Raw genomic sequence first — 10,741 nt, forward strand, 5'->3', positions numbered from 1 at the left:
GCAAAAACGGCAGCTCCACCGTGTTAGTGCTTACATGTACAGATGAGGGGGACGTGAAAGTGTGAGGTGAGGGAGCTCGTCCTAACTTTTGTGATTCACAGAAAAAAAAAAAAAGAGTTTAAGAGGGAGAGAGATAGTGTAGAGTTTGAATGAGAGAGGAAGTTGTAGAGAGAGGCCGAGAAAATGGGGGGAAAGAGAAGAGAGGGAGAAAAGTGAGAGGGATACCGAAAGAGTTAGAGAGCTTGAGACAAAGTGAGGAAACCATGGAGGGGACACATGAGAGAGGGAAAAAGTGGGGTGTGGGCCCTACTGGCTCACAAAACAAGGTCACAAAAGGAAAGACATAAAATATATCCCCGCACAACGTAAAATTACCAAATTGCCCTTAATGTTCGATGTTTCGTAGAATCTTCATTGTAACTCCAAATTCGGTTCTACTGGCGCCCACGCATTCACATCGTCGAGTACTATGAGAATAAGTGTGTGTCATTGGGTCATGTCCAAATAATAATTAATTAGGCACGAGGCCTAATTAATAAAAATATTACCATAGACGGGTCCACTTACCCACTTGCTTAACAAACCCAACGAATAAACTATCGATATTACAGTCTACAACCCGCAATACCGATAACTCGTTATTGTCTTGATAAACAAGTAATAAATTCCCAAGAGTGTAAAATTACCATTTTGCCCCTATTTGGGAAATGTGCATAAATCATCCAATTTACGCCCGTTCACACTCACATGTTCGTAAGAACAGATACCACCTAGAAATATATGCAAAGGAATGAGGAGTGATAAGGACTCAAATGTCCACAAAGGATTTCCACCTATCAAGGGCATTTTTGTAAATTTCTAAGGTTAGATAATAAAATAATATTAAATTCGGGACGGGATGTCATATGAATTGAATTTATTTCTATATTGAATTATATTTTAATTCAGTTCAATTCATTTTTTTTTTCTTCAAAGAGGTTTCTACTTTCTTTTACGTGTTGTATCGCATAATCATATAAGTAGTGTACGCTTGTCATGAACTAGAAGTTTAGTGACTAAATAATAGCATGATTATCATGGCCATTCATGATCCACAATGATGTGTCGGATTCTAATGAATCCATATGGACATTTTTGAGGCCTCAACACAGCGCATTGTGCAAGTCCTTGCAAGGATTGCACACACGAAAATTGGTCCTCATACCATCTAAATTTTGATCTTGGATCCTCATTTTCTTCTTGAGAATTTGAAAGCGTATTTGTGATCTTAATCAACATCTAATTGTGGACCACTTGACCAATGACCTAGATGTATGTACAAGGTGTCATAATATTATTCACTTGCTACTACAAGTGTAATTCCCAAATTTGTGGGCTATTTCATGCCATTCGGGATTACTTTTGAGGACACAATTTCTCATGGTTTACCCTAGGCTTTAAGCATTCAATTCATTGCTAATTTTTTCTTGGGAGATGCATCTTGATCACATGCATTATCATGATCATTTCGGTCGACTTTTATTTTCCAACCAACGAGTAAATGTGTATACAAAGATGGTTCAATCCATAAAAATTGGGATTCAAGTTTATCTTTCTTTCATTGTGCATATTTGCCTCATTTTTAGTGGCTTGTCAGTTTTGATGGGTCAATTCTTCATGCCGTTAGGGAGAGAAATGACAGTTTCAAGAACTTGTGAATCAACGTTGATACATCTGCTCTTATCTCATAAGTGACATAGTTATATATATATATATATATATATATATATATATATATATATATATATGTTCTAAACTTTGAACACTTTATAAGTGGAGATTAATAAGTTCAAGTCCTGATTGAAAATAACTCTCCATGAAAGGGTATGATCCAATTCTGTAAGTTCATCGTAAGATGATTGTCCTAGATGTGACAATGGAAGTCCCGAAGAGCCATTGTATATGTACCCAAGCAATGAAATACTTATAAATTAAGCGTTGGACCATGAATTGACGATACTCGAGAGTTTTGATTATAGTAGCTACTCAGATCATCAAGGGTTATTCAGTCACGTTTTCCCATTATATGTCAACAATTGTAAAATGGTTGTACAAATTGGAAAGAGGCAAATTCCATTTTAGAGCCATTGAAAAACGTGGAATAAGGGAACCTATAATTTATAACCAAACGTTATTCTTGTGTGTTTTGAAATAAACTCACTAATATGACATGGTGCTTCATAGAAGAGACATGAGTATTTTTTTGGCATCATATATTGACACACCCCGTCCCGAAAGAGGGCATGCTGGCCGTCACGTGAGAGTGACGTAACCATTTACACAGTTCGGAAGCTTTAAAAATACAATTACTAAGATGAAACACCCAAGGGTGAGTCCTACTTTTGTGAATTCTGTCAGAACACCGTTGGATTCCTCGTGGTCACCAAAGCTCTGCTATTTAGAACCTGGAGGGGCGCAAAACAAAATTGAGTGGGTCAGTAAAACAAAGTTTTTCAAAAACTTTTCTTTTAAAACATTTCTAACCCCTCGCTGTAAAACCTGTATACTTTCCCAGAAAATAGCATAATAGCATAATACTTTTCATAAATCTCAAACCATCAATTTTTCTCAAAAACCAGAAAGTATGCCATGTTATAATTTCAAAAACAGAATGAATGATGCATCAATGTAACAGGTGATATGGTGAATTAACCGGAGACCCTGCAGTTGGTCCTGTACGGTTAATTCTATAGCTCAACATCCAATCCAATCGGAGTCACCTTGGTGACCTGTGCGGCACTACACTGCATATAAGTCGGAACTACCTGAAGTAGTCTGTACGACATGAATGGTGTAATAATACGCTCTAGTGCTTCTCTCATCAATCATATGTGCACATAATCTAAGGTCACCTATCAGTCGGAACCCTCTCATGGTTTGTACGACATGCACCTACTTGGATCCAAGGTGAGTGTGCGGTGCGAGGTGAATAATATAAGCACTAACACCATGATTGCAGGTTATGAGCTATCAACATAATATACATCATCAATGATTCACATAAATAATATAAAACTCACCTGATACTTACCTGTGCATCCACAACACCAATTCACACATATATATATATATATATATATATGCATCAATTATCAATTCATATAACTCATATCATTCATATCATTCATATTATGCATGCATGGCATTTTAGAAACATACTTTCATTAAAACTCAATTTCTGGGAAAATTCATAGTATATAGGTATAAATAGAAAGTACTGCCCAGTCACCTAGAGTTCGTCCTACAACTCCCTAGCACAATACTTCAAGGCGTCATGACGATCAGCGCCTAGAACAATAATCAAATCCAACCTCAGAAATCATATCGATAGAATATATAACTTATATAAAACACGCCACTACGCAGTTCGATCCAGAAGATCTGCAACTCAGATTTCCAATCCATAACTTCCAGAGGTACACAATAAATCTCTAGAACAACATCCTAAATTTCCTTACCATCCAACGGTCGGATCTCCGTCAATTTCCAAAACCAAGTGACGGTTAACATTTTATTTTATGAACTTACAACTCCAATTCCGGAAGATCCGTAAATCGGATTCCCAATCCGTAAGTTCCTATAATCCTCAAATATTACGTATTACAACGTATCAAAGTTTGGTGATGATTCAACGGTCGGATCGTCAATTCACATTTTCACCTAACCACGAATTGTAACCAACTTAGGTTCAATTACTCAATTTACGTCCATCAATTATCAAAACTGAACCTAGAACCTTAAACACATGCTAAGAATGATATTGACGGGCCATTGGCCACGCGCCGCCGCACGGGCCGCCGCGGTGAATACTATATAAACGTTATTTAAAACATATAACCAACAATTCTCAATAACTTCTCATACGGTGCTCAATTTGGGTATATAAATATACCACAGTGACCTACTCAACGTCACGGACGTCGACAAATTTTTAGAATTAATTTTGGGCTTGACACGTGCCCCCACGCGCCGTGGGTGGCACGGACCTATGCGCCCCCACGCGCGTTTTCTTCTTCCTCGCGTCGCCAGCATAGTGTCGCCGGCGCCGGAAACCTGCAACTCGACCTTTCTCACTCAATTCTTCACCATTTTTCATGAAATTTTCACCTATGAGCTCTAAATTAAGAGGGGAAGGGATCTATACCTTTAAAAACTTCCAAAACCTTCAAAATCACGTCTGGAAATTTCACCCGGCCACCCTCAAACACAGTGATCCTGACGTCTAAAACTTCCAAACGAACGTCCCCGAGCTTCATGAGAACCTCCTAAAGCTCACTATGAGCTTGGATTGTCCTAAAAATCAACCAATACAAAGTTCATGAACAGTGCCAAAATCGGTGCTTGTGATTTTGACGTGAAATCGAAAGATTTCTTACCTGAAAGGGGTGTGGTTGGGTTCGTATAGTCCTCACGAGCACGATGGTACCTTCACAACCTTCGATCCGTGCTTGTAGGCTCGATGGTGAGTGTGTCCGTACGGTTAAGAGAGGGAGAGAGTGAGAGAGAACCGTGAGGAAGAGAGAGAGAGAGAGATACAGGGAGGAAAGAGGGAGGTTGACAGGTTGTGTGGTCCAAAGCAACCCTAGCCACACAAACATACATACCAATTTATCTAACTTAAAACAATTTTTTCCAAAAGTTTGGGAATGTATGTACTTAGACCAAATAATATGCCACACACACATACCTTAATAACGTCAAGGGTACTTTCGTCCTTTCACGTCCTTAATAAGAAAATCTCGGGACGGGCTGTGACAATCTTCCCTCCTTATAGAATTTCGTCCTCGAAATTCATTCAACCAATCAAGTCACTTAATACTCATAAAACAACCTCGGATACATCTCTCTCATTTGATCTTCTATCTCCCAAGTAGCTTCTTCCATTAAGTGGTTCTTCCACAATACTTTTACCAAGCTCACCGTTTTATTCCTTAGAACCTTGTCTTTCCAATCCAAGATAGTGACTGGTTCCTCATCATACGTTAAATCTGGATTAATTTCCAAAGGTTGAGGAGGAATCACATATGAAGGATCTGAAACATAATGCCGAAGCATCGAGACATGAAACACATTATGAACCTTAGATAACTCTGTAGGCAACTCCAACCTGTAAGCAACTTCACCAATCCTCTCAATGATCTCATAAGGTCCTATATATCTAGGACTTAGCTTGCCTCTCTTTCCAAACCGTACTACACCTCTCCAAGGTGACAATTTCAAGAACACCAAATTACCCACATCATAAACTCGATCAGTAGCATGTCTATCTGCTAAACTCTTTTGTCGATCTTGGGCCGCTTTCAGGTTAGCCTTAATCACCTGAACATTTTGAGTAATCTCGTCCACAATCTCTGGGCCCTCTAGCACTTTTTTCACCAACTTCTGACCAACACAATGGCGTACGACAAGCTCTACCATAAAGTGCCTCAAATGGTGACATACTAATGCTCGAATGAAAACTATTGTTGTAGGCAAATTCCATCAAATCTAGGCGATCATGCCAAGAGTCACCAAACTGCAACACTGAAGATCTCAACATATCCTCCAACGTCTGAATAGTCCTCTCAGATTGTCCATCTGTCTGAGGATGATAAGCAATGCTATAAAGCAATTTCGTACCAAGAGCTTCCTAAAAAGCTATCCAAAACTTAGAAGTAAATCTTGGATCTCGGTCAGAAATAATATTCACTGGAACGCCATGATACTTCAAAATCTTCATGATGAACAACTTAGCCAATTTATTCAGATGATACTTTTCTCTCACTGGGATGAAGTGTGCTGACTTGGTGAGCCGATCTACAATCACCCAAACGCCATCAAATCCATTTTGTGTACTTGGAAGCTTATACACAAAATCCATAGTTATATTTTCCCATTTCCACTGAGGAACGGGAAGTGGTTGCATCCGACCAACAGGCTTCTTCCTTTCTGCTTTAACTTGCTGACAAACAATATACCTACTTACATACTCTGCAATTTCCTTCTTCATACCCGGCCAATAATAAAATGGGCGAATGGTATGATACATCTTGGTTCCTCCTGGGTGCATTGCATAAGCCGAACAATGTGCTTCATCCAAAATTTCTTTCTTTAATTCCTCGTTATTAGGCACATACATCCTATTCTCTTGCATAAGCATGCCATTCGATTCCCGAATCCTGAGGTCTTTCTTTTTCCCTTCATTTCTCAACTGAATCAATTCTTGAATTTCCTCATCAACCAACTGAGCTTCAATTACACGATCAACCAAAACTGGCCAGACTTGGAAACTAGCAAGAAAAGCTTCTCTTTGCTCTTCCATTTCCAACTTTACTCCAATAGTTCTCAAGTCTGTAAGAAGAGGGACACGGCAAGCATACAAAGCATTAAGTTGGCCTTGAGGTTTCCTACTCAGTGCATCAGCTACCACATTGGCACGACCCGGATGGTACTCAATAGTGCAGTCATAATCACTTAGCAACTTCATCCATCTTCGCTGACGAAGATTAAGATCATGCTGAGTGAAAAGATACTGAAGACTCTTATGATCTGTGAAGATCTTACATTTCTCACTATAGAGATAATGCCTCCAAATCTTCAAAGCAAAAACAATGGCGGCTAACTCAAGATCGTGAGTAGGATAATTTCTTTCATGAATCTTCAACTGTCAAGAAGCATAGGCGATCACTCTATTATGCTGCATCAAGACACATCCCAAACCATTTAAGGAAGCATCACTATAAATCTCATAGTTACCACTATCGTCAGGAAGTACCAACTGGAGTATGAGTGAGGCAATGTTTCAGCTGCTGGAAACTTTGCTCACAATTCTCGTCCCATACAAACTTAACATCCTTCCTGGTTAACTTTGTTAGTGGTAACGCAATCATAGAGAAATCTTGAACAAACCGTCGATAATAACCTGCTAGACTAAGGAAACTCCGTACCTCGGTGACGGTTCGTGGCTGTTCCTAATTCTCCACCGCTGCTATCTTCTGAGGATCAACTTGAATTCCTTGTGCCGATACCATATGCCCCAAAAATGCCACTTGATTCAACCAGAACTAACATTTACTAAACTTGGCATACAACTGATGCTCCCTCAATTTCTTTAATACCAAGTTTAGGTGTCGAATATGATCTGCTTTCAATTTAGAGTATACTAAAATATCATCAATGAAAACAATGACAAACCTATCAAGATATTGCTGGAATACTTCATTCATCAACCTCATGAAAGCTGCAGGTGCATTAGTCAATCCAAATGGCATTACCAAAAACTCGTAATGTCCATAACGGGTTCTGAAAGCCGTTTTAGGTACATCCTCATCTTTAATCTTCAACTGATAATATCCAGATCTCAAGTCAATCTTAGAGAACACACATGCATCTTTAAGCTGATCAACAATCATCAGTGCGCGGCAATGGATAACGGTTCTTACTCGTTACCCGATTCAATTACCTAATATCCATACATATTCTTAAGGTCCCGTCTTTCTTCCTTATAAACAAAGCTGGGGTTTTCCAAAGTAACGTACTAGGTTGACTGAAACCTTTATCAATCAATTCCTGTGACTGAATTTTTAATTCCCGTAACTCAGCATGACTCATTCTTTAATATAAGATTTGCACCTAGAAACCAATCAATGGTGAACTCCATATCTCTACCTGGCGGCAACCCAGGTAACTCATCCGGAATTACAACAGAAAATGTCTAACCAACTTTTACATTTTCCACACTACTCAGCGTAGCATCATGTAGCACTATGAGCTAGGCATCCTTGGCAACCTTTTGATAACAATCTCTTTGCTCTCACAACAGAAATAACGGCATGCCTCACTCCACTTTGCTCAATCACAAAAGTAACCTCTGATAATCCAAGACAATGGAAAGTAAGTGATTTCCCGTAGCAATCCATATTGGCACGATTATAATGCAACCAATCTGTGCCTAAAATCACATCAAAATCCACATGTAAAGCATCTTTTGCTTTCTCGCCTGCACTTTCCAAAGTGTATGCTATTGCACTTACAACACAAAGGTACATTTCCTCTACCAAAGTCACTTCGCCTCTATAATTTAGGATCTCCAATAAATCTACCACCTCGCATCTGATCAATGGTACTAAAATCTCTGCTAGCAGAACTAGAATTAACCCCACTTCTTTTGAAGTTCTAAGTCTTGCGAGGTTCTTGAGACACATGACCTTTACCTTGGTCATCTTTCCTTTGATTCTCATTCTTTCCGTTGTTTCAAATTATAAACTCTTGTTTCTTACCGTCCATATATGCCGGAGGAATAAACCTTTTCTTAAACAACTCTTTAAACAATTCTCATTCAGCTGTTTCCTCCGGTGACATCGTATAAGACTCCTATCTCCACTAGGATACAATTTCAACACTCAAAAACTAGGTAGTCATCTCGACCCACCTGACGAGAGAAAGATTCCCTTGCCTTTGCATAATCCGAAACGCCTTTTCCCAAATGATTAAGCCATCGATCTGCTCCCTTAGGTTCTTCATTTCCCTAAAGTGATTCAAATTTAACTTATAACCAGTCTCAAAAGGTTCCTTTAGATAATAGACTGAATCACAATGGTAATAGTTTTCCCTAAACTACTGTATCAGGGAAATTAGGCTCATCCGAACTACGTGGCTCACTACGAGGCGATATAGTTCTGACAGAAGACACTAGGAAATTCTCAAGATGTCCAGGACTGCAACCTAGGCTCTGATACCAACTAACACACCCCGTCCCGAAGGAAGTCATGCTGGCCGTCACGTGAGAGTGACGTAACCATTTACACAGTTCGGAAGCTTTAAAAATACAATTACTAAGATGAAACACCCGAGGGTGAGTCCTACTTTTGTGAATTCTGTCAGAACACCGTTGGATTCCTCGTGGCCACCAAAGCTCTGCTATCTAGAACCTGGAGGGGCGCAAAACAAAATTAAGTGGGTCAGTAAAACAAAGTTTTTCGAAAACTTTTCATTTAAAACATTTCTAACCCCTCGCTGTAAAACCTGTATACTTTCCCAGAAAATAGCATAATAGCATAATACTTTTCATAAATCTCAAATCATCAATTTTTCTAAAAAACCAGGAAGTATGCCATGTTATAATTTCAAAAACAGAATGAATGATGCATCAATGTAACAGGTGAAATGGTGAATTAACCGGAGACCCTGCAGTTGGTCCTGTACGGTTAATTCTATAGCTCAACATCCAATCCAACCGGAGTCACCTTGGTGACCTGTGCGGCACTACACTGCATATAAGTCGGAACTACCTGAAGTAGTCTGTATGACATGAATGGTGTAATAATACGCTCTAGTGCTTCTCTCATCAATCATCTGTGCACATAATCTAAGGTCACCTATCAGTCGGAACCCTCTCATGGTCTGTACGACATGCACCTACTTGGATCCAAGGTGAGCGTGCGGTGCGAGGTGAATAATATAAGCATTAACACCATGATTGCAGGTTATGAGCTATCAACATAATATACATCATCAATGATTCACATGAATAATATAAAACTCACCTGATACTTACTTGTGCGTCCACAGCACCAATTCACACACACACACACATATATATATATATATATATATATATATATATATGCATCAATTATCAATTCATATAACTCATATCATTCATATCATTCATATTATGCATGCATGGCATTTTAGAAACATACCTTCATTAAAACTCAATTTCTGGGAAAATTCATAGTATATAGGTATAAATAGAAAGTACTGCCCACTCACCTAGAGTTCGCCCTACAACTCCCTAGCACAATACTTCAAGGCGTCATGACGATCAGCGCCTAGAACAATAATCAAATCCAACCTCAGAAATCATATCGATAGAATATATAACTTATATAAAACACGTCACTACGCAGTTCGATCCAGAAGATCTGCAACTCAGATTTCCAATCTATAACTTCCAGAGGTCCACAATAAATCTCTAGAACAACATCCTAAATTTCCTTACCATCCAACGGTCGGATCTCCGTCAATTTTCAAAACCAAGTGACGGTTAACATTTTATTTTATGAACTTACAACTCCAATTCCGGAAGATCCGTAAATCGGATTCCCAATCCGTAAGTTCCTATAATCCTCAAATATTACGTATTACAACGTATCAAAGTTTGGTGACGATTCAACGGTCGGATCGTCAATTCACATTTTCACCTAACCACGAATCGTAACCAACTTAGGTTCAATTACTCAATTTACGTCCATCAATTATCAAAACTGAACCTAGAACCTTAAACAAATGCTAAGAATGACATTGGCGGGCCATTGGCCATGCGCCGCCGCACGGGCCGCCGCGGTGAATACTATATAAACGTTATTTAAAGCATATAACCAACAATTCTCAATAACTTCTCATACGGTGCTCAATTTAGGTATATAAATATACCACAGTGACCTACTCAACGTCACGGAAGTCGACAAATTTTTAGAATTAATTCTGGGCTTGACACGTGCCCCCACGCGCCATGGGTGGCACGGACCTACGCGCCCCCATGCGCGTCTTCTTCTTCCTCGCGTCGTCGGCGCTGAAAACCTGTAACTCGACCTTTCTCACTCAATTCTTCACCATTTTTCATGAAAGTTTCACCTACGAGCTCTAAATTAAGAGGGAAATGGATCTATACCTTTAAAAACTTCCAAAACCTTCAAAATCACATCGGGAAATTTCACCC

Source organism: Malus sylvestris, chromosome 10 (genome assembly GCF_916048215.2).
Source record: "Malus sylvestris chromosome 10, drMalSylv7.2, whole genome shotgun sequence".
Taxonomy (NCBI): domain Eukaryota; kingdom Viridiplantae; phylum Streptophyta; class Magnoliopsida; order Rosales; family Rosaceae; genus Malus; species Malus sylvestris.